Source organism: Salmo trutta, chromosome 9, assembly GCF_901001165.1.
Source record: "Salmo trutta chromosome 9, fSalTru1.1, whole genome shotgun sequence".
Classification (NCBI taxonomy): Eukaryota; Metazoa; Chordata; class Actinopteri; order Salmoniformes; family Salmonidae; genus Salmo; species Salmo trutta.
This window is the reverse complement of record NC_042965.1, coordinates 12411602-12438020: the sequence shown is the minus strand read 5'-3', so window position 1 is coordinate 12438020 and position 26419 is coordinate 12411602. Positions and strand designations below refer to the sequence as shown.

Genomic DNA, 26419 nt, shown 5'->3' with positions numbered 1-26419 from the left:
GTACTGTTTTGGGGGTACTCAATGACCAGGATGGGAAACACTGCTCTAGGGTGTTCCGTTTCACTCTAGTAGTGGATCATTTTGATTGGATATGTCCATGGTGGCTCTGCCCTATACACAGATACTTTGAGCCAGTCCATTGGTGACACAGTCCAGCTCACCTGGGGATTCTCATATCCTCTACTCTGGTTAGTAATGTTGGTTGTGGTTAGTTTTAAAATCAGATTTTTACGAGAGAAATTGTAGAACTTCTAGCTTTTGCAGCTTGGCCAGTTAGTGACAATTGACAAATCTCTACTCTCTTCACCACTCTGCCTCAGCGCAGCAGAAACACATCATGGCCTCTACTTTCTCCTTAAGCAGCTACTGTCCGCCATCGCTCCTTCTCCAGCATGTCTCTGAAAAACATAAGTGGTGGCCGAAGTCACTCCAAGGCCCCTGTCTTCCCTGTCCTCCGTCCGAACCCTGTCCCTCACCCACTCCCTCTCTGTGGGCAATGGGCTCAATGTCCTGGGCACCCTCTCCTCCCTGGGCGCCCAAAGGTCACGTAATCGAAGGCATGATGGCCCATGCTCACGCCATTGCAGAGAAGGTCAGCGCCCACACGGCCGTAATGATAAATATATGTAATCAGCCAGTCAGTAACTGTGTACCATTATAGCTTACGATACACACAATTATTGTTTACATTTGTGTAGACCTATTCCATAAACGTCTCATGTATGCACCCTGCTGTGCTCCTCAACATTTTGCTTTCACAATTACATTCGAACCGTCTTCGCTTTCCTGCGATGGGACACTTACATATGTGTACCTATGTGCTTTAGTATCTAACTTTAAAGTAAATATGTTCCTTCCTGCTACTCCTCAGGTGAGAAAGAAGAACCTGGAAAATGCTCGCTTCATGCTGGAGATTGATAATGCCAAGCTGGCCGCCGATGACTTCAGGGTCAAGTGAGTGCCAACTTAGAGGGGCTTTTCTTTTACCTCCCAGTCTGAGAAATTCACATGGGAGTGCTAAACTGCATTGCACTTTGGATAAATGACCTCTCTGTCATGCTGAGAAAAAAAGAGCCTGTTCCCACAGCGCTCACAGACAGAAAGGAGGCCATCAGTTCACACTGGCCATGATAGGAGAGGAGACATCATCCGTTTCAGAGGTATCTGCAGTTGGCAAGGTGAAGCACAAGTCAAAAGGCACCAGAGTACAGTCTGTGTCGAGGTCTGTAAGTATTAATAATGTACTGATTTTATACAGTCAAATGTTGGAATGCAGCAATGTTCACAGTATGTGGCGATTTATCTGTTTACCAAGGTGGGAGGCTGAGGCCCCACTGTGCCAGTCTGTAGAGAGGGACTGTCTTGCTCTGAGGAAGGCCAAATCAGACCACGTCCAAATCATAGCTACCCTCAGAGGAAATCTGGACAGCCTGAAGGAGGACCTCTACTTCCTCAAGAAGAATCATGATGAGGTGAGAGCTCCGCTGCATGGGTCAAAGGTCAAGTCATAACAGGGCCACCTATTACTGATGAGTATTTACACATCAACCTAATCACCTCAAACATTGTCAAACAGTTTTTGGTTCAGTGGAGGGTCGCTGCAGGAAACAGAGTTGGATTCTGGATTGTCCCATTGCACATACTCTTAAATATGAATTACATCCTCAAAAAACATGAGGATTCATATGGTATTTCACTAAGGCATATTTTTTACCTTAAAATTATGTTTATTATTATAGAGAAATGGTGATTTTTGTAACAGAGGTATTTGTGTTAAAATGTACAAATATTTCAATTTGGTACAGTTTCTCTCCCTCAGGCATGTTGAATGTCACTGAAATATGATTGTGAGTAAAATGACCCTGTACTCTCTGTAGTCTCTGTCTGTAGATACCATGGTCAGACTAGTGCACATACACACACAAACACATCACGCAAGCTCCACTAGTCACAGAGAGTGTGTTAAGACAGCCATGCGTGGTGTCCAGAATGTGGCCAACTACGCATGTGCCTTAGTAGAAGGGATATCTCACATGCACAAAAACACACACACACATACACACTATTACATCTGAACAGTTGGATACCTCTTTTAAGGCAGCTCACCACCTGGCAGCCTCCCCATAGAACCAGCAACAACACACTGACATGAACTACCGGCTGAACTATCTGGGCGTTAGTGTGTAGACATTGATTTGGACCGATCAGTATCAACCATTACAGTTTTAAAACTCCAGGCCCACTGAACGTGTCTCTCACCATCAGGGTTGGGTTTATTTTCACTTGTAATTCCAGTTGAATTCCTGAGGTGCCTGAATTGAAATGGAGTTGACCTCAACCATGCTCTCATGTGCCTGTAGGAAATGGGCTCCATGAAGGCCTGTATGACCAACGAGCAGGTGGAGGTGGATGCAGCCCAGGGCCCAGATCTTGAGGCCATAATGGCTGAGCTGCGGATCCAGTATGAGGGCATTGCTCGTAAGAACAAGGGGGGACTCAGAGATCTGGTACCTGAAGAAGGTCAGTGAGAAGTCTGGCATGGAAATGATAAGGATCTCAGCTGAGCTCAGTAGCATATCACTCTTAAGACTGAGTAGAAGTATTCTACAGTATATTGTCTGTATTTGTGTACATTGTACTGTATGTGGGTAGATGTACTCATGACTGCTTTGTGTATGCAACACTGCTGGTGCAATGGAATACTTCAGTGTCAGCCTGATTGTTTACTGCATATACACTTATGATGAACGTGTGTGTTTTGCCGCTGGAGTCAGTGCAGTTGGAAGTAAAGGAGAGCGGTGAGGCGCTGCACTGTGCTCAGAGCGAGCTCAGCGAGAGATGCCGCTTCCAACAGGCTCTGGAGGGGGAACTGGACAGTCTGCGCAAGCAGGTACTGCAGCTCTCCTCCAGCTGTCCAAACGCCCCCTTCTGTCCATACACGCCCACTTTCAGTCCAAACACATACCCTTTAGCTGTCCAGACACACATCCTTTCTGTCCAGACATACACCACCGGTCAAAAGTTTAAGAACACTTACTCATTCAAGGGTTTTTCTTTATTTTTACTATTTCTACATTGTAGAACAATAGTGAAGACATCAAAACAATGGAATAACACATATTAAACAAATCAAAACATATTTTATATTTGAGATTCTTCAAATAGCCACCGTTTGATGACAGCTTTGCACACTCTTGGAATTCTCTCAACCAGCTTCACCTGGAATGCTTTTCCAACAGTCTTGAAGGAGTTCCCACATGCTGAGCACTTGATGGCTGCTTTTCCTTCACTCTGCTGTCCGACTCATCCCAAACCATCTCAATTTAATTGAGGTCGGGGGATTGTCGAGGCCAGGTCATCTGATGCAGCACTCCATCACTCTCCTTCTTGGTAAAATAGCCCTTAAACAGCCTGGGGCTGTGTTGGGTCATGTTGTCCTGTTGAAAAACAAATGACAGTCCCACTAAGCCCAAACCAGATTGAATGGCGATGGGATGGGATGCTGTGGTAGCCATGCTGGTTAACTGTGCCTCGAATTCTAAATTAATCACAGACAGTGTCACCAGCGAAGCACCCCCACCCCATAACACCTCCTCCTCCATGCTTTACGGTGGGAAATACACATGCGGAGATCATCTGTTCATCCACACCGTGTCTCACAAAGACACAGCGGTTGGAACCAAAAATCTCAAATTTCGACTCCAGACCAAAGGACAAATTTCCACTGGTCTAATGTCCATTGCTTGTGTTTCTTGGCCCAAGCAAGTCTCTTCTTCTTATTGGTCCTTTTGTAGTGGTTTCTTTGCAGCAATTCGACCATGAAGGCCTGATTCACGCAGTCTCCTCTGAACAGTTGATGTTGAGATGTGTCTGTTACTTGAACTCATTTATTTGGGCTGCAATTTCTAAGGCTGGTAACTCTGATGAACTTATCCTCTGCAGCAGAAAACTCTGGGTCTTCCTTTCCTCTGGCGGTCCTCATCAGTTTCATCATAGCGCTTGATGGGTTTTGCGACTGCACTTGAAGAAACTTTCAAAGTTCTTGAAATTTTCCAGATTGACTGACCTTCATGTCTTAAAGTAATGATGGACTGTTGTTTATCTGTGCTTATTTGAGCTGTCCTTGCCATAATATGGACATGGTCTTTTACCAAATAGGGCTATCTTCTGTATACCACCCTACCTTGTCACAACACAACTGAATGGCTTAAACGCACAAATTAACAAGGCACACATTCACATTACATTTAACGTCATTTAGCAGACGCTCTTATCCAGAGCGACTTACAGTAGTGAATGCATACATTTCATAATTTTTTTCTCCGTGTGGTCCCCTTGTGAATCGAACCCACAACCCTGGCGTTGCAAACACCATGCTCTACCAACTGAGTCACATGGGACCACACCTGTTAACTAAAATGCATTCCAGGTGACTACCTCATGAAGCTTGTTGAGAGAATGCCAAGAATGTGCAAAGCTGTCATAAAGGGTTGCTACTTTGAATAATCTCAAATATAAAATATATTTAGATTTAACACTTTTTGGTTACTACATGATTCCATAAGTGTTATTTCATAGTTTTGATGCCTTCACTATTATTCTACAATGTAGAAAATAGTACAAATAAAGGAAAAACCCTGGAATAAGTAGGTGTGTCCAAACTTTTGACTGGTAATGTATATACTAGGCAGTGTCAGAGGAAGCCCTCTTCCCTTTTGTTTTTACAATGCTGCTTCTCGCTGTTTATTATCTATGTATAGTCACCCCTACCTACATGTACAAATTATGTACCAACTAACCCCGCACATTTACTTGGTACCAGTACCCCCTGCATATAGCCTCGTTATTTTGTTACTTTTAATTTTTTTTTAATTATTTTGTTTTATTTAGTAAATATTTTCTTAACTCTACTTTTAACTGCATTTAAAAAAAAAAAAATTGATTATTTATTGAATATCCGAAACATACAATATACTTGCAGTGAAGCCGCTCGTCAACTACATCATACCAATTCAGAGCGTTCCCATTCAGAGCGACACACAGAAGCATCCAAGGTCAATGCCCTGCTCAAGGGCACGTTGACAAATCTACCACCAGGATATAAAACGTGAACCCGAACCCTCCAAGATCCCCCCACTGTTCCCCAATAGCTGTCCCTCAACCATTCGAGACCCCTCCCACAGTCCCCCCCAAGAAGAAAAATAAAAAAGACAATTAATTCCATTCCCACCCCAAGAACCCCCCAACGCACCAACAACCAAGATAATGAACTAAAGAGAAAAAAGGAAAAGACAGAAGAAAACAACAATGCAAAAATAATAATAAAACAAAATAATAAATTTAAAACAAAGGACCTCAAGGACAACTAAAATCATAAAAGCAATGCCAACTGTATATGTTTGTGTGCATGTCTGGCACTATGCACAGCATCAGCCTCAGGAAAACCGGCATTAGTTGAAAAACACTGCCCCTCAGTGTCATTCAAACTGACTTAAAAAAAACTATTTTAAACTTATCTTTGCCCATCATTCTATCTCCCGCACAGCAACTCCACTCCCACTTGTCTCCAATTCCACATCCCAACCCTCAGCTTCCCTCAGCCCATCCCATCTATCTCTGCTGGCCACCCACTTCGGGTTTCTACGCAACATATATCTTTCAACATGCTGTGATGTTAAACATACAATTTCTATCTAATCGAATAGAATCCACAGATTGCGAGTTGAAGATAAGTACTTGCACTAAGAGTATTAGTATATTAGTAATTGACTGTCCCGGTCTCTCCAGATGTCCTAACAGTACTATTTCTTGGGTCAATTTTAGATCAATGCTATGCATTTTCATCCATTCCTGAATCTGAGACCAGAAACAGGCTACCTGAGGGCAATACCAAAATAAATGGTCTATTGTTTCTGTATCCTCACAACAAAATCTGCAGAGCTTCAATGACTTTATGCCCCAAATATTCAACATTTTATTGGTGGCAAGAATTCTATAATAATTTTAGCTGAAAAGCACGAAGTCTTGAATCTTGCGTTGTTTTATATATCAACTCATACACCCTGTACCATGGAATCGGTACATCAAAAATCTCTTCCCAACTATTTTCCAATCTGTATGGCACAGTTGTCAACATCCTGGTCCTCAAATGAAACTGGTACACTTTCCTATTTATGCTATTTTTATTCCTCCGCCAGTTTTGATCCTTTATATTGGGCAGACAGACCAGTTCCCTACCTCCTCCCACTGCCACCTGCCTCCTCCATTTTTGGGGTAATGCTTTAATCAATTGGTTGTACTCTTGGATTGAGCAGACCTTCCTGTACAATTCTGATAACTCCATGAAGGACATAACTCTACCATTCCAATTTACAATATAATTTAATAACAAAATACCCTTTTCAAACATCTTTCCCATAAATATAGGTATTTTATCAACCAGCACATATCAACCAGCTTTTAGTATATCAAAAATACTTGATATACCTCTACCGGTATGCCGTCAAGCCCTGGGGTTTTTCCAGACTGAAAAAATGTAATAGCCTCAAAGTTCTTCCTCTGTAATTTGGCCTTCGCACTGACCTTTCTGTACATTTGTTAATTTTCAATTTTTTTATATTATTTGGAAAGATTTCCTTACCATAATCTTCATTCAGTGGGAGAGGATGAGACGGAAAAGAGAACATCTGCCTAAAATAATTAGCTTCCTCTTTTAAAATATCATTCGGAGAATCATAGATGACTCCATCTTCAGTAACGAGTTTCTGCAAATTCTTTTTGTTAGCGTTCCTGTATTGGAGATTCAGGAAGAATTTTGTGCATTTTTCTCCGTATTCCATCCAGTTTGCTTTATTTTTGTAATAAATTACATTAGATCATTCTTGAATAAGTTCCTCAAGTTCTTTTTGTTTTTCCTCTAACTTATTTTGTATCTCTGTAGTATTGTTTTTATTGCTATCTACCTGTACTATTAGTTCATGGATTTCCCTTGTTAGTCTTGTCTCTTTAGCCAGAAACTGCTTTTTTATTATTGATGAATATTGAATTGAATGACCCCTGAAGGTACATGTAAAGGTATCCCAAACAATAAGGGGATTTGCTGAACCTATATTATACTGGAAAAATTCAGTTATAAATTATTTTGTCTTAGTTAAAAATAAGTTGTCCTCCAGTAAACTTGGATTAAATTTCCAATATCCCCGTCAATGTGGAAAATCTATAAGAGTTATGTGAATGCCAATTAGATGATGATCCGATCGCATTCTGTCTCATATTAAACCTTTGATGCAAGAGAGAAAAAGACAAAGTATTCAAGACGACTACATTTTACATTTGTGTCATTTAGCAGACGCTCTTATCCAGAGTGACTTATAGTAGTGAATGCATACATTTCATACTTTAAAAAAAAGATATATATTTTTTCTCCGTACTGGTCCCCCGTGGGAATCGAATACACAACCCTGGTGTTCCAAACACCATGCTCTACCAACTGAGCCAAGACTAGCTTGATTAAGTCTCCTCCATGTATATCTCACTAGGTCAGGGTTTTTTATTCTCCAAATATCCACTATTTCTAATGTGTCCATAATATTTGTGATTTCCTTAAGTGATGGTGATGATAGTTTGTGGAGTGATTACCTTTACGGTCCATTGAGGTACTTAACACTGTGTTATAGTCTCCTACCATAATGATTAGATCCTTTGTTGCCTGTAAATTCAATAAGTTGGTATAAATGTTTTCGAAGAAGTATGGATCATCCTGATTTGGACCATATAGATTAACGAGCCAAATCTCTTTTTCGTCCACTTTCATATTCAAAAGGATCCACTTTCCTTGTGAATCATTCCTGACTATTTGCACATTCAGATCGACATTTTTGTTAATTAATATCATCACACCCTTTGAGTTCCTTTGTCCATGACAGAAAATTATTTCACCACCCCATTCCTTTTTCCACAGAACTTCATCTAAGGATGTAGAGTGAGTTTCCTGTAAACAGTATATGTTATATTCCTTTTCTTTTAGCCATGTAAAGACTGATCTTCTTTTTTCATAATCTGCTAAACCATTACAATTATAACTGGCTATACTTATTTCACCCCTTACCATAACTAGATACTATTCTCAGTCTTAATTGACCATAATTAGTGCTTGTAAAGTTACTGCCATCAGAGGTATTATGACGGTCAAAACTAGAGCTTTCAAATGTCTGATATTTAGAATTCAAGAAATAGGTTCTAGCAGTATTTGTTTTATTCCCTTGCCTGTTTGCCTGTGAGCCAATGCCACAGATGTTAGAAAATTGAGACAAGATATTATGTGTGTAGTAAATCTGAATAGGGTGATGTGTATGATATTGGATGTGATTTAGTGAGTGTGTACGATGACTGTATAAGGGTAAGACTATAATGTGTGAAGTCCAAATAAATAATAACTCAGTATAATAATAACTTGCCAGTTTGTATGGTTGAGTGTCTGTGTGTAACATGTAGGGCGTATGTCCTTAATATTCATGATGATAATTGTAATCCATATTGTATCACCATCATAGTTGCATCATAATTACCTTTAACATCATTGAAAAACACATCCCAGCATTTCCATAGCAACTGAGTTGAGTTTATTTAATTTTTTTACAGGGACAGTGCACATTAATCAACGTTTCAGTGTAAGTGCCGGTTTTAGCCAGCCGGCTAATTTTCAACCGCAGTCCCCGGGCAGGTTATTAAAAACAATTACAATACAGACAATCATTGCGCAGTGAGCACACGCAGAGCAACATAGGACAAAAAGCAACAAGACAAAATCCATAAAAGCAACAAAGTGTTTCCACACCTCACAAGCTACAGACAACAGACAACATGGAAAGCGGCAATACACAGCTAGGGATTATGTTCACAAATCTGATTGACCTTTAGCCATGTCTTCATGTTTTTTGTGAAAGTGTGATAGGTGGTACAGTTATGTGTGTCTGTTGGCAGTGTATTCCAGACATAGGAAGCTCTCACAGAGAAAGCGGATTTACTAAAGGTGCTTTTCCTTAAGGGAACTATACAGTCACCTCTCATGGCAGACCTTTGGGTTTTCTGTTAAACAAAAATACTGAGTGGAGGGGGAGCCAGGCCATTTAGGATCTTGAATACAAGACATGTGTCGGTGTACTGCACAAGATTTTCCCAACTCAGGAGCTCATGCTTTCTGAGGATGTAACAGTGAGGATGGCTATTGGGCTTCCTATCAAGCACTTTGAGAGCCTGTTAGTAGACAGACTGAATAGGTTTTAATGTTGTACAGCAAGCTTGGGCCCAACTAGTCAAGCAATATACTAAGTGGGGGAGTATCATAGATTTGAAGTAGTCAAACAATTTCGTATAAATCGGAAATTAGCTAGATTGAATTTGGTTATTTGAATTACCTTTTTCACCTGCTTTTTAAAAGAGAGGTTGGAATCAAGTATGATGCCAAGGTACTTAAAATCAGTTACCACCTGGAGCTTCTCCCCTGACACATAGACATCTGGCTCAGTAGCATCTGTTGCCCTCTTTGTGAAGAACATGCAGACAGTTTTTTTTCACATTGACATGCAAACACGAGTCACTGAGCCACTTTTAAACCTGGACCATTACAGTAGTGAGTTCTTGTTTGCTCTCTGCATGCATATATATATATATATATATCACTGTATCATCTGCATATATTTGAACTTCAGACCCAGTACAGACAGAAGGCAGATCATTAATGTACAGGCTGAACAGGAGGGGCCCCAGTATTGACCCTTGGGGCACGCCCACATCATAGCTAAGAGTGGGAGACAGCTCATTGCTCACTCTGACACACTGAGTTCTGCCTTCAAGGTATGATTTCATCCATCTCAAGGCATCGGGGGAAAAGTTGAACTTGGACAATTATTGTGATGAGAATCTCATGGTTAACAGTATAAAAAGCCTTCCTTAGGTCCAGAAACACAGCCCCAACAACGCCCCCTTTGTCCATCTTGGACTTCACATTTTCCAGAAGAAAGCAGTTGGCCGTTTCTGTGGAGTGTTTTGCTCTGAAGCCAAACTGCATGGAGTGTAATGTGAAGGGGCTGTTGTTGAGGTGGGCAATCAGTTGTTCTGCTACACACTTTTCAACAACCTTCGACACCACAGGTAGTATACTAATGGGCCTGTTGTTACTCACGTCAGCAGGGTCGCCCGATTTAAAGATGGCCGTTATTATTTCCGACTTCCATACCCTTGGAAACACCCCCAGACCAATAGATGTGTTGGTGACTTTAGTAATGGGGCCAATGAGTGACTCTTTGTAGTTTTTAAGAAAGGTAGAGTCCAGCCCAAACACATCTTAGGCTTTAGAGTTCTTTATTGAGCTAATCACCTTGTTCACCTTTGACTCAGAAACCTCCCTTATGATGAAGACAGGTTGAGTGTCATTTACTAGCACTGAGCCCAAGAAACCAGTGGAGGGGTTCTGTGTCAGTACCCTGACAGAGTCAATAAAGTAGGAATTGAAGGCTATTGCTATGTTAGATTGTCATTCACCAGGATTTCTAGTCTTTTTGTGGTGTTACTATGGTCTTTCCCTGTTAACTTTTTTAGATTCTCCCAGATCAATTTAGAATTTCCCTTTGCTTCACCAATTATGTTAATAAAAAGTGGCCTGTCTGATTTCTTTTATCACCTTATTTCTCAACATGGTAAACCTACGTCTGTCATGCTCTAATTTGGAATTTAGGGCTGTTTTTAGAGCATAATCTCGTTCTTTCATCAATTTCCAGATTTCTCAATTTAGGCAAGGAAGAGTGCTCTTTTGGCCAGGTTTGGATTTGATTTTCTTTAGGAAACCATTTATTGTAGTCTGGATTGTGGATAGAAAAACCTGACTATCAGCTTCCACATCTGTATAGGACAAGAGATCATTCCAGTTAATTCCCTTAATTGCATTTAAAAAATTATTTAATTCACTCTTAGGTATTCTTAGTTGATCAGGCTTTCTAACAGTAGAGAGGTTAAATCTGTTCTTAGAAAGCTTTCTGACTATAAGTGTCAGATTATGATCAGATAGCCCAGTTACCATATTGAACTGGGCTATCTGAACTGGGCTATTTGTCACTCTCTCTGGTTTATTACTGAACACCAAATCAATCTGTGCTTTAGAGCAACAAGTCACCCTGGTTGGCCCTTTAACTAGCTGTGTAAGGTCAAAGGTATTAGTGATCCGTTTGAGGGTTTTCCTACAAGACTTGTCTTCATAATTAATGTTAAAATCTCCCATTAAGATTACCTCTTTCCCAAAATCACATTCCCTAAGCATGTTATTAAACTGATCAAAAAACACACTTTTGGTGGAAGGTGGTCTATACATTCCAATAAGGGTAAAAGACATTTGGGGACACAGTGTAACGTTCAGGCAAATACATTCTAGTTCATTATCACATGACCACTCAATTTGTTTACATCGGATATGTTCTTTAATGTAAATCATCAGACCCTCTCTTCCTTCAATCCTATCTCTCCTGAAAACATTGTAGCCAGGCACAAAGCAGCATATGGAGAGTTTTTATGGAGTCATGTCTCTGAAAGGCAGAGGAAGTCAAGGTTGGAGTCTGTGAGAAGATGTTGAATTTGATCACTTTTTGGAATGACACTACGAATGTTCAAGTGCCCCCCTAGTAGTCCCTTGGGCTTAGCTCGTGGGTCCCAGATGACTCGAGAGTGATTGACACATTGAAAAAAGTTACATTTTCGGTGTTTTCTGACGGCTGGGTTTAGGCTGTTTTGTTTCGTTTTGATTAGGGGCAGTTCGGTAGCGCAATTAACAATTCCTCCCGCTGTCACGGCTGTCGTAAGAAGAAGCGGACCAAAGTGCAGCATGTGTGTCGTTCCACATTTTATTTACACTGTGAAACTATGCGATACATAAACATAAACTAAAGAACAAAACAACAAACCGTGACGCAGAGTTGAAACATACACTACTCAAAAAACAATCTCCCACAAACCCAGGTGGAAAAAACCCTACTTAAGTATGATCTCCAATTAGAGACAACGAGGACCAGCTGCCTCTAATTGGAGATCATCCCAAACAAAACCCAACATAGAAATACAAAACTAGAACCTGACAACATAGAAAAATTAAACTAGAAAAAAAAACTGTCACGCCCTGACCTACTTTACCATAGAAAATAACAGCTTTCTAAGGTCAGGACGTGACAGTACCCCCCCCCCCCCCCAAAGGTGCGGACTCCCAACGCACCAAAACAACAAAAGAACCAAAAAAAAGAAGGGAGGGTAGGGAGGGTGACAAATGTCACAGTAAATGGTGCAGTAAGCAGAACCTTCTCATCCCACGGATCCTCCAACAGAGGAGGCGGCTCCGGTTCGGGGCGTAAACCCCGCTCCGCCCGCTGATCCCTCTGCTTTTGTGCCACTGGACCGTGGATCGTTGTCGGAGGAACCGGACCGTAGATCATCGCCAGAGGCTCTGGGCTGCCGACCGCCGGAGGTTCTGGGCTGCCGACCGCCGCTGGAGGTTCTGGGCTGCCGACCGCCGCTGGAGGCTCTGAGCTGCAGGCCGCCGCTGGAGGTTCTGGGCTGCAGGCCACCGCTGGAGGTTCTGGGCTGCAGGCCGTCGCTGAAGACTCTGGGCTGCAGGCCGTCGCTGAAGACTCTGGGCTGCAGGCCGTCGCTGAAGACTCTGGGCTGCAGGCCGTCGCTGAAGACTCTGGGCTGCAGGCCGTCGCTGAAGACTCTGGGCTGCAGGCCGTCGCTGAAGACTCTGGGCTGTAGGCCGTCTCAGGAGGTTCTGAACTGTAGGCCGTCTCAGGAGGTTCCGGACTGGGGACCGTCGCTGCAGGCTCCGTGCCATGGATCATCACTGCAGGCTCCGTGCCATGGATCACCACTGGAGGCTTTGTGCCATGGATCATCCTTACAGGCTCCGGGCCATGGATCATCCCTACAGGCTTCGTGCCATGGATCATCACTGGAGGCTTCTTACGTGGAGCCGGAACAGGTCGCTGGAGGCTCCGGACTGGGGGGACATCACCGGAAGCTCTGGACTGGGAACTGTCGCCGGAAGCTCTGGACTGGGAAGGCACACAGGAGGCCTGATGCGTGGGGCTGGCACAGGTGGCGCCAGACTGGTAACACGCTCCTCAGGGCGGGTGCGAGGAGCAGGAACAGGACACACCGGACTGGGCAGGCGCACTAGAGACCTGATGCGTGGGGCTGGCACAGGTGGCGCCAGACTGGTGACACGCACCTGACGGTAAGCACAAGGAGTTGGCTCAGGTCTCCAACCTGACTCTGCCAATCTCCCCGTGTGCCAACCCCAAAACGTTTTTGGGGGCTGCCTCTCGTGCTTCCCTTGTTACCGTGCTCTCGCTGCCTTCACCTGTTCCCATGGGAGGCGCTTTTCTCCTGCCCCTAATTCCTCCAAAGCCCTGGATATACTCCTCCTTATCTCCTCAAAAGTCCACTGGTCCATACCACGCTGCTTGGTCATATTTTGGTGGGAGATTCTGTCTACATTTTATTTACACTGTGAAACTATGCGATGCAGAAACATAAACTAAAGAACAAAACAACAAACCGTGACGCAGAGTTGAAACATACACTACTCAAAAAACAATCTCCCACAAACCCAGGTGGAAAAACCCTACTTAAGTATGATCTCCATTTAGAGACGAGGACCAGCTGCCTCTAATTGGAGATCATCCCAAACAAAACCCAACATAGAAATACAAAACTAGAACCTGATAACATAGAAAAACTAAACTAGAAAAACCACCTGTCACGCCCTGACCTACTCTACCATAGAAAATAACAGCTTTCTAAGGTCAGGACGTGACACCCGCTTGCACTGGATGCGGGGAACTAATTAAAACAGCTTGCGTACCAGAAGCAAAGTCAGAGATTGCATATTGCGACTTGGGTATGTTTGAAGAGTCAAATTCCATCCTGGAGCCGGGTGAGTCAAGAGAAACCATGGGACCATAGCACTCACCCACTTCTGCAGCGGCGACGATCAGTGGACGAGGCCATCCACTGCTTTCCACTGCAGTGAGTATCGCTGGCTCGGTGATGTTAGGCCCAGGGTTGAGCTGCACATCCCCGTAGAGCAGGAGGGTAGAGAACAGGTAGTTTAACAGTTTCCGATAAATGTTGGACTTGTGTTTGTTACGCCTAAGCAGGTCAGTGGAATAGGGAGCGAGGTAGACTTGGCCATTATTCAGAACATTATGGTACGCTGTGTACTGTCCGCTCCCGTGGAACGGTGAACCAATGTGTTTGGTGTTGATATTCTCTGGCAGTAGATTGATTGTGTCATCCCAGCAAGGCCCTCTCCTATTCTCACTATACACCAAGTCACTTGGCTCGGTCATATCCTCACATGGTCTCTCCTATCATTGCTACGCAGACGACACACAATTAATCTTCTCCTTTCCCCCTTCTGATAACCAGGTGGCGAATCGCATCTCTGCATGTCTGGCAGACATATCAGTGTGGATGACGGCTCACCACCTCAAGCTGAACCTCGGCAAGACGGAGTTGCTCCTCCTCCCAGGGAAGGACTGCCCGTTCCATGATCTCGCCATCACGGTTGACAACTCCCTTGTGTCCTCCTCCCAGAGTGCTAAGAACCTTGGCGTGACCCTGGACAACACCCTGTCGTTCTCCACTAACATCAAGGCGGTGACCCGATCCTGTAGGTTCATGCTCTACAACATTCGCAGAGTACGACCCTGCCTCACACAGGAAGCGGCGCAGGTCCTAGTCCAGGCACTTGTCATCTCCCGTCTGGATTACTGCAACTCGCTGTTGGCTGGGCTCCCTGCCTGTGCCATTAAACCCCTACAACTCATCCAGAACGCCGCAGCCCGTCTGGTGTTCAACCTTCCCAAGTTCTCTCACGTCACCCCGCTCCTCCGCTCTCTCCACTGGCTTCCAGTTGAAGCTCGCATCCGCTACAAGTCCATGCTGCTTGCCTATGGAGCTGTGAGGGGAACGGCACCTCCGTACCTTCAGGCTTTGATCAGGCCCTACACCCAAACAAGGGCACTGCGTTCATCTACCTCTGGCCTGCTCGCCTCCCTACCTCTGAAGAAGCACAGCTCCCGCTCAGCCCAGTCAAAACTGTTCGCTGCTCTGACACCCCAATGGTGGAACAAGCTCCCTCACGACGCCAGGACAGCGGAGTCAATCACCACCTTCCGGAGACACCTGAAACACCACCTCTTTAAGGAATACCTGGGATAGGATAACGTAATCTTTCTACCCCCCCCCCCCGAAAGATTTAGATGCACTATTGTAAAGTGGTTGTTCCACTGGATATCTTAAGGTGAATGCACCAATTTGTAAGTCGCTCTGGATAAGAGCGTCTGCTAAATGACTTAAATGTAAATGTAAGGACGCAGTGAGATTATCAGTAGAGCAGCTTCATAACTGACAATCATGGAAATGTACTGGAGATAAAATACATAATTGCGCTTTAAATCTTTGCATGAGTTATTTAGCTGGGGTCGGCGTACGCCTGATGTTTTAGATAAAATTACAGCATTCGTATGAGAAGCGGCAACTGCCGCACCACCCTCCCTTCCGTCTGCCATTTTCTTTATCATGAAAGAGATCTTGCATTACTCTAGAGACGGCTTCACTACAGTACAATTGTATTCCGTACAATATGTTATTATTCCCCAATGCCCCTATTCTGATATCTTCCCCTTGCTTGTTGTAAACATATATAAACTTGTAGACAAATACATACAAAATATAGACAAACAATAAACACATTAAATTATAAAACAGTTCTCGACAATAGAGAGAGGGGGAGAGAAGAGAAAAGAGAGAAAGGGAGAGTGAGAGAAGAGAGCGAGATCAGGTGTGTGTGTGTATGTATAAGTCCGCATGTGTAAGCAAGCATGTAATTGAGTACGTGTGTGTTCATATCCACTTCATAATGTTCAGATATTTTTACAGTTCCCATACTTCTTTTTTTCGTAACCTGAATTCCCTGTAGAATTTATTACAGCCATGGTGTTATGGAGCTGTCTCGGAATAGCTGTCCATCTATAAAGAGTTTGTCCATAATGATAAAGGCACGCTTACCCTTCTCCCTTTGTTGTCTTTGTATCGGATACAGTCTCTTATGACGTTTGTTTATCTCCCTTGGAAATTGGTCATTGAGACCGAATTTGGTCCCTTTAACCTCTCTGGGGTATGTGGGACGCTAACGTGGGACACACTATTCGCTCACCCGCGGGACACACTATTCAACAGCCAGTGAAATAGCAGGGTGCCAAATTCAAAACAACAAAAATCTCATAATTCAAATTTCTCAAACATATAACTATTATATCCCATTTTAAAGATACACTTCTCGTTAACCTGTTGGGGCTAGAGGGCAGTATTTGCACAGCCGGATAAAAAACGTACCCAATTTAAACTGGTTACTACTCTTGCCCAGAAACGAGAATATGCATATAATTAGTAGATTTGGATAGAAAACACTCTAAAGTTTCTAAAACTGTTTGAATGGTGTCTGTGAGTATAACAGAACTCATATGGCAGGCCAAAACCTGAGAAGATTCCATACAGGAAGTGCCCTGTCTAACAATTTGTTCTCCTTCTAGGGCATCTCTATCAAAAATACAGCATCTCTGCTGTAACGTGACATTTTCTAAGGCTTCCATTGGCTCTCAGAAGGCGCCAGAAAGTGGAATGACGTCTCTCCAGTCCCTGGGCGAAAAACAGCAGGAGTTTTTGTGAGTGGTCCAGCTGAGAACAGTGACACTGGAGATGTGCGTTCATGTGAATTCTCCATGTTTTTCTTTCTCTCTTTGAACGAATACAACGTCGCCCGGTTGGAATATTATCGCTATTTTACGAGAAAAATCGCATAGAAATTGATTTTAAACAGCGTTTGACATGCTTCGAAGTACGGTAATGGAATATTTTGACATTTTTTGTCACGAAATGCGCTCGCACGTCACCCTTCGGATAGTTACCTGAACGCATGAACAAAACGGAGCTATTTCAATATAACTATGGATTATTTTGAACCAAAACAACATTTGTTGTTGAAGTAGAAGTCCTGGGAGTGCATTCTGACGAAGAACAGCAAAGGTAATCCAATTTTTCTTATAGTAAATCTGAGTTTGGTGAGGGCCAATCTTGGTGGGTGTCAAATTAGCTAGCCGTGATGGCCGGGCTATCTACTCAGAATATTGCAAAATGTGCTTTCGCCGAAAAGCTATTTTAAAATCTGACACCGCGATTGCATAAAGGAGTTCTGTATCTATAATTCTTAAAATAATTGTTATGTATTTTGTGAACGTTAATCGTGAGTAATTAAGTAAATTCACCGGAAGTTTGCGGTGGGTATGCTAGTTCTGAACATCACATGCTAATGTAAAAAGCTGGTTTTTGATATAAATATGAACTTGATTGAACAAAACATGCATGTATTGTATAACATAATCTCCTAGGAGTGTCATCTGATGAAGATCATCAAATGTTAGTGCTGCATTTAGCTGTGGTTTTGGTTTTTGTGACATATAGGCTTGCTTGGAAAATGTCTGTGTGATTATTTTTGGCAGGGTACTCTCCTGACATAATCTAATGTTTTGCTTTCGCTGTAAAGCCTTTTTGAAATCGGACAGTGTGGTTAGATTAACGAGAGTCTTGTCTTTAAAATGGTGTAAAATAGTCATATGTTTGAGAAATTGAAGTTATAGCATTTATGAGGTATTTGTATTCCGCGCCACGCGATTCCACTGGCTGTTGACGTCCCACCTTGCCCAGGGAGGTTAATCCAACCACATTGTCCGATTTCAAAAAGGCTTTACGGCGAAAGCATAACATTAGATTATGTTAGGACAGCGCCGAGACAAGAAAAACCACACAGCCATTTTCCAAGCAAGGAGAGGCGTCACAAAAACCAGAAATACAGCTAAAATGAATCACTAACCTTTGATGAACTTCATCAGATGGCACTCATAGGACTTCATGTTACACAATACAGGTATGTTTTGCTCAATAAAGTTCATATTTATATCCAAAAACCCCATTTTACATTGGCGTGTAATGTTCAGAAATGTTTTGCCTCCCAAAACTTCCGGTGAATGAGCACATCAATTTACAGAAATACTCATCATAAACGTTGATGAAATATTAAACTCTTATTCAAAGAATTATAGATACACTTCTCCTTAATGCAACCGCTGTGTCAGATTTCAAAAAAGCTTTACAGTAAAAGCACACTTTGAAATAATCTGAGTAAACCAAACCCGCCATTTTGTGGAGTCAACAAAACTCAGAAATAGCATTATAAATATTCACTTACCTTTGATGATCTTCATCGGAATGCACTCCCAGGAATCCCAGTTCCACAATAAATGTTCATTTGTTTCGATAAAGTCCATCCTTTATGTCCAAATACCTCCTTTTTGTTTGTGCGTTCAGTCGAGTAATCCAAATCCACTGTGCTCGCGCAGTTAGTTCAGACGAATAGTGAAAAAAGTTATATTACAGTTCGTAGAAACATGTCAAACAATGTATAGAATCAATCTTTAGGATGTTTTATCATAAATCTTCCATAATATTCCAAACGGACGATTCCTTTGTCTTCAAAAAAGAAAAGGAACACAGCTAACTCTCATGGGAGCACGCGCCACTGAGCTCATGTCATTTTCTCAGTCATCTGATTCCAATGGATCTTATTCTCTTCCCATTCACAGTAGAAGCATGAAACAATGTTCTAAAGACTGTTGACATCTAGTGGAAGCCTTAGGAAGTGCAAAATGACCCCATTGACACTGTATACTGGATAGGGAATCACTTGAAAAACTACAATCCTCAGATTTCCACACTTCCTGGTTGGATTTTTTCTCAGGGTTTTGCCTGCCATATGAGTTCTGTTATACTCACAGACATCATTCAAACAGTTTAAGAAACTTCAGAGTGTTTTCTATCCAAATCTAATATGCATATCTTCGCTTCTGGGACTGAGTAGCAGGCAGTTTACTCTGGGCACCTTCTTCATCCGGACGTCAAAATACTGCCCCCTACCCCGATGAAGTTAAGCTCCCTTCCCCTGCTTTTGATCAGCTCCTTATGTTGGTAGTGTTAAAAGTTTGTGATGATCCGTCGGGGACCATTGGTCTTGTCGCTCCGAGCTCCAAGTTTGTGTACTCTGTCGAAAGCCATCTTGTTTACAGTCTCCATAGGAAGTTTCAAGGTGGATTGCATGAATTCTCTGATCGCGCCCTCTGGATTATTGGATGCGTCCTCAGGAATCCCAGAAAAAAACTGATTATCACGCATGCTACGACTTTGTATGTCTAGTAGCGACTCCTTCCTCACCCTGTTTTCCCTGATTAGACAATCCATGTTGGAATCGTGGATTTTTACCTTGGCTGTGAGTGTCTTGTTTTCTCTTTGGAGCATGAGAATTTCACTCTGGCTGAACTCCAAACCCCCCCCCCCCCCCCCCCAGCCCTGCTACCTCCTCACACAACTTTTCCAGTGTTGCATGGATTCCAGCCATCCAGCCATGTCTGTAGAGGAATCTGTTTTTCTTTTTTTTTGTCGGTTTGAACTGCATTGTTGGTTAAGGGCTTGTAAGTCAGCATTTCACAGTAAGGTCTACACCTGTTTGATTTGATTTTGATATTAACGTGTTAGGTTGAACAGGCCTCTTCTGGCTATGTGTGCATAATATTAACATGTTAGTTTGAACAGTGGTGAGCCAGATGTTTACTACAGTTACCTGATTGCTGTGTCAGTGCATGAGCTAGGTGTTTAACAAGCCACAACAATTTGGCAGCCATGTCTGTGTACAACATTAGCATTTGAGTGATGAGTGGTGTAGTAGTAAGCAACGATCACATTGCTACCATTTCTGAGTATAACACTAGCATCATAGGTTAGTGACGACTTCAATTTCTAGCTAAACACAGAAGGCTAACTTGGCTGCCGTGGCCTGTCCTGTCTGTCCCCATGCAGGTGGATGTGTTGGAGGGGAACCTGGGAGAGAGCAGCCATAAATATGTTCTGGAGATGGACAGTCTGCAAGCCACTCTGTGTCAGCTGGAGGAGGAGCTGTCCCAGCTGTGTCTGGACATGCAACGCAACAAGACCGACTTTGAACAGCTGCTCCGCATTAAGCAGAACCTGGAGCTGGAGATCACCACCTACAGGCGGCTGCTGGAAGGAGAGGAAGTGTGAGTCCCTTTATTTCAGCCTGGTGTCATAGACTAGACGTAATATAGTCAAAGGAAATCCGGTACACTGAAATGAGTGTGATATGTTACGTTTGGTATGGTTACATAAGTCATGCGGTTGCTAATTAACAACTTTTCAACTACTTACTACTTTTAAGCTACTTAGCCAACCTAACCCTTCCCATAACCTTAACCCTTTAGCCTAACGTTAGCCAACATTAGCCACTTAGCTAGAATTCCTAACATATTGTACGTTTTGCAAATTTGTAACATATCATACGAATTGTAATTCATAACATATCATATGAAATGGGTGTTGGACATCCACAAATGAATACATAACATACGAAACGTAAAATATACTAAATGGCATGTTTCGGATTTACCTACAGAATAAAATGAAATGATCTGAGACCAGGTTGTCTATTTATTTATTTTAAATATTTGTATATTTATATTTTTTCAGCTAAGATTTAAACTCAGACATAATTAGTATGCAGATTAACATTCCCTCACTTTAGATCTGAACATGGATACAATAAGATATTTGTCATGACTTCCGCCGAAGTCGGTCCCTCTCCTTGTTCGTTCGGCGGTCGACATGATCGGCCTTCTAGCCATCGCCGATCCACTTTTCATTTTCCATTTGTTTTGTCTTTGTCTTACACACCTGGTTTCAATTCCCCAATGACTTGTTCATTATTTAACCCTCTGATCCCCCATGTTTGTTTGTTTGAGTAATTGTTTATTGTATTGCGGTCCGTATTTGTTGCCTTGTATTTATACGACGTGTTTATACGTATTGTTATATTATTGACTAAAATTGCTTTCATTACTCATATCTGCTGCCCTGCGCCTGACTCATCTCGCCAGCTACACACAGACGCATTACAATATTGGTGTAGGCTTATGTTTCTTGGTATTAGTAATTTGGGAATCAGCGTCTTGGTGAATTGTAGCTGAGAGAAATCAACTCCACCATATATACATCTCAATGGAGTTGCGTTGCGATGGGTGTCGGGGTGGTGTACCCCAACTACATCAACTGACTGTCAGTCAATACTTGTAAAAATAACAATTGTTTCATTTTTAACTGTGTACCTATGTTTGTCCTGTGTAACTGTGAGCTTTTCTTTGGGTGCGGCAATCCGTAGTTTTTGTAAAAACGTCTGTCAAATTGCTTCGCATAATCCACTGTTATCCAATCAAGTATGAAGTTAGCGACTTCAAACATCCACTACCACTAGATACTTTTATAAATATAAACAATTTATAACTTACTGTGTACCTGTGCTTGTCTTGATTGTTATAGAGTTATCAGTGGGAGTTGGAATCCATCTTTTTTTAAATCAAAAATAATGGATTGAAGCATCCAAAGAAATGCTTGTAGTTACACAGGACAAACATACGGACCAGATAAGCATTAAATAATAGACATTTTTACAAGTATTGACTGATAGTGATTCGGTGTAGTCAGAAGTACAGTCCGACAACATTCATCGTAACTCAACTTCATTGAGATGTATATACAGTGCGATCGTAAAGTATTCAGACCCTTTGACTTTTTCTACATTTTGTTACGGTACAGCCTTACTTTAAAATGTATAAAATAAAAAATGTTCTCATCAATCTACACACAATACCCCATAATGACAATGCAAAAACAGGTTTTTTGAATTTTTTGTAAATGTATAAAAAATACAAAAACAAAAATACCTTATTTACATAAGTATTCAGACCCTTTGCTATGAGACTCGAAATTGAGGACAGGTGCATCCTGTTTCCATTGATCATCCTTGAGATGTACCTACAACTTGATTGGAGTTCACCTGTGGTAAATTCAATTGATTGGCCATGACTTGGAAAGGGACACACCTGTCTATAAAAGGTCCCACAGTAGACAGTGCATGTCAGAGCAAAAACCAAGCCAAGAGGTCGAAGGAATTGTCCGTAGCGCTCCGAGACAGGATTGTGTCGAGGCACAGATCTGGGGAAGGGCACCAAAAAATGTATGCTGCATTGAAGGTCCCCAAGAACACAGCGGCCACAGTGGTCCCCAGAACGGCCTTGGTCAGGGAGGTGACCAAGAACCCGATGGTCACTCTGGCAGAGCTCCAGAGTTCCTATGTGGAGATGGTAGAAACTTCCAGAAGGACAACCATCTCTGCAGCACCCCACCAATCAGGCCTTTGTGGTAGAGTGGCCAGACTGAAGCCACTCCTCAGTGAAAGGCACGACACCCCGCTTGGAGTTTGACAAAAGGCGCCTAAAGACTCTCAGACTCTCAGACCATGAGAAACAAGATTCTCTGGTCTGATGAAACCAAGATTGAACTCTTTGACCTGAAAGCCAAGCGTCACTTTTGGAGGGAACCTGGCACCATCCCTACAGTGAAGCATGGTGGTGGCAGCATCGTGCTGTGGGGATGTTTTTCAGCGGCAGGGACTGCGAGACTAGTCAGGATCAAGGGAAAGATTAACGGAGCAAAGTACAGAGAGATTTTTTATCAAAACGAGCTCAGGACCTCAGACTGGGGCGAAGGTTCACCTTCCAACAGGACAACAATCCTAAGCACATAGTCAAGACAACACAGGAGTGGCTTCGTGACAAGTCTCTGAATGTCCTTGAGTGGCCCAGCCAGGGCCCGGACTTGAACCCAATCTAACATCTCTGGAGAGACCTGAAAATAGCTGTGCAGCGACGCTCCCCATCCAACCTGACAGAGCTTGAGTGGATCTGCAGAGAAGAATGGGAGAAACTCCCCAAATACAGGTGTGCCAAGCTTGTAGCCACATACCCAAGAAGACTTGAGGCTGTAATCGCTGCCAGTGGTGCTTCAATAAAGTACTGAGTAAAGGGTCTGGATACTTATGTAAATGTCATATTTCAGTTTTTATTTTTTATACATTTTCCAAAAAAATCTAAAAACCTGTTTTTGCTTTGTCATTCTGGGGTATTGTGTGTAGATTGATGGGGGGGGAACAATTTAATACATTTTAGAGTAAGGCTGTAATGTAACAAAATGTGGAAAATGTCAAGGGGTCTGAATACTTTCTGAATGCACTGTATGGTGGTTGCGTTTTCAGCTAGATTAATTGGTGTATAATTCAGACAAGGATGAGACAATAGCCTTGTAATAAACTATATGTGTGACTAGTAGGGCTGTCCCCAACTAATAACTATCTTGTTCACCTGTTTTTTTCGATGTGAAACGTGTATTTTCCCATATATAGACACAACCTATGAGTTTTAATAAAATCACCAATACATGCATTGAGCTTGTCTGATGCTGTAAGCTCACTGTTTGATGAAATAAGAAACAAATGGCTCGATGGAGCCAGACATCAAGATAAGCTATTCCGACCATCCTCCTCCTACTGGCTTTCACAGATTCTGCCATTACTCCCTTTTACCATTCCTACCGATCTGCATGCCAGTTATGGTTTTCATATGCCCATTTTCATGGAACAGTCTAATTTATAATGACGTCTTCGTATCTCAAAATCATTGATGTGGTTAACCAAAACTATATCCAAATCTAAATGAAAATGATGCTAGCATAAATACTAACTTCTATTGCCATAGCCAACTATGTAAAAATAGCCTATAAAGTCAACAAATAAAAACATTGCAGCCTGCAGGCAGAAAATATCCTGTTAAAAATAAATATCCTATAAATCACATTGACTATGCATGGCGTGTCTGCAACAAACTTGAAACATTGTATCAACTATTAACTTGGGACTGGTCTGAAGCTCCTTGCAACATTGTATCAAATATTCTGGGCCCTCGGAGTTTCCTGCACCAGTGAGCTCCTGACAGACACACAGCTGTAGGCTATTTGCGCAAGGGATGAGTAGTAATCAGGTAGGCCTATTTTATGTTTCCACTGTCATTTTTTCCCCCTTTCAGCTGAGTGGTTATCGAAAGAGAGCTGTAAAGATTTTTCAAATAGCCTACATTGAGGAATTATTGTCATTATCAATGGATGTAAAAACGGACTTAGTTTGCTTGCTATTTTGAGGTGAAGAAAACATTACTTTGAGAAGCTCCACAGGTCATTAGTGGTGGTGTGTTAAGCCAATCAGAAATACTATCAGGTCCCCAAATGGGCACATTTATATGCCTGCATTTACGCGCACGCCAGGTATCCTATAGGCCTATTTATATGCGTAATCAGGTGCGTGTCTTTACTCAAGATTGAGAGGAGCGCTCCAAACAAAAGACAATGACTAAATTGACAACTTGTAAATGGAATGAAATAAACCAAAACTTGTTTCTCACAAGTGTAGCATATGTTGTGCGCTCTGCAAACAACGTGTCCACTCCGATAATGAGAACTGTAAAAGACTGGAATAATAATATATTAAACGCATTAACAGACATCACCGTAATCAAACAAACATTGTACTGTGGATTAGGAATTAAGGGTACATGTTCTACTGGTGATGATATATGTAATGGGGAATTGATATACACTAACAATCAAACCCAAACAATTCACACAATGAAGTTATGAAACAATGAATGTGCACAAATTGGCGGGAGAGAGTGCATTCTGGAGAGAGACTTGCATTGTGCTGCCACACTCCCGTTCTTCTTGGACTGTGCCATCCAGCAACCTCCGTAATGGAGGGTCTCTGAGACCATGATCAACGGCAGGGTAGTGGACGAATCCAGCGTGATGGAGCAGAGTCAGGAGAGCAGGAAATGAGCTCATCAGCTCCATTAGTTTATCTACATTATCTTCATCATCACACACACACAGAGCCTTGGACCTCCACATTCTGGTTGGAAACACGTGAAAGATTGCTTTTTATTCACTAAACCACATTGACTAAGGACGGTCTGAGAGTCGACCGAGGGAGATGTCCGACCACCTGTCTCTGGACACAGTAACTGTAGACTAGTGTGATTACTGTTGGAAAATGTGTGGGGTCAATATAATCAATATTGGGAATATAACATCTTGGGGTTTATTTGAGAAATAGTAAAAAAAAAATCTGCATCTTTAATGGTGTTTTTGTGTGCTTTAATTGGTGGTGGGGTGAGAGTAAGTCTGGACTATAAGTGTGTATGTTTTTATGTGAGCAGGAGGGCATGAGAGATCCCTTCAACGTCCCCCTTCTTCACATTTAGTTGACTTCATGGCGTGTAGTAGCTTTGTAACTATACTGAACATTCTTAACCAAAATGTAACTATAGTATAGTTGCATACATTTTGTTATCCAAATCCCATGTAATCACATGGAATTGTAACGGTGCAACTTTGCATAAAGTGTGAACTCAGCTTGAATATAAAAAAGGTCAGCATAACAAACACATTCATTTACCCACCAAATTAGAGTATTAATGCTTTCACCTCTATCACAGTGGTGAAACAAGGCTACTTGGAAACCCTGTGGTAGAAGAAGCAGGAACTGAAAATAATATGGAGGCAGAAACCTCACCTGGACCTCGCTTTGTGCACAGGGGCATTGTCATGCAGAAGCAGGAAAGGGCCTTCCCCAAATTGTTGCCAAAAAGTTGTAAGCACAGAATCATCTAGAATGTCATTGTATGCTGTAGCTTTAATATTTTCCTTCACTGGAACTAAGGGGCTTAACCCGAACCATGAAAAACAGTCCCAGGCCATTATTCCTCCTCCACCAAACGTTGTATTCGGGAAGGTAGCGTTCTCCTGGCATCCGCCAAACCCAGTTTCGTCCGTCGGACTGCCAGATGGTGAAGCGTGATTCATCACTCCAGAGAACACGTTTGCACTGCTCCTGAGTGCCATGGCGGTGAGCTTTACACCTCTCCAGCGGCCGTTTAGCATTGCGCATGGGGATCTTAGGCTGTGTGCGGCTCCTCGGCCACGGAAACCCATTTCATGAAGCTCCCGACGAACAAATATTGTGCTGACGTTGCTTCCAGAGGCAGTTTGGAACACGGTAGCGAGTGTTGCAACCGAGGACAGACGATTTTTGTGCGCTACGCGCTTCAGCACTCAGCGGCCCCGTTCTGTGAGATTGTGTGGACTATCACTTCGCGGCTGAGCCGTTTTTGGTCTTAGACGTTTCCACTTCACAATTACAGCACTTACAGTTGGCCGGAGCAGCTCTAGCAGGGCAGAAATGTGACGAACTGACTTGTTGAAAAGATGGCATCCTATGACGGTGCCACGTTGAAAGTCACTGAGCTCTTCAGTAAGG

At 42.5% G+C, this 26419-nt stretch overlaps 1 pseudogene; it reads left to right on the top strand.

The window, feature by feature from the left end:
* Positions 1-337: 337 nt before the first annotated feature.
* Positions 338-25162, top strand: LOC115199583 (keratin, type I cytoskeletal 18-like; annotated as a pseudogene).
* The last annotated feature ends 1257 nt before the right edge of the window (positions 25163-26419 follow it).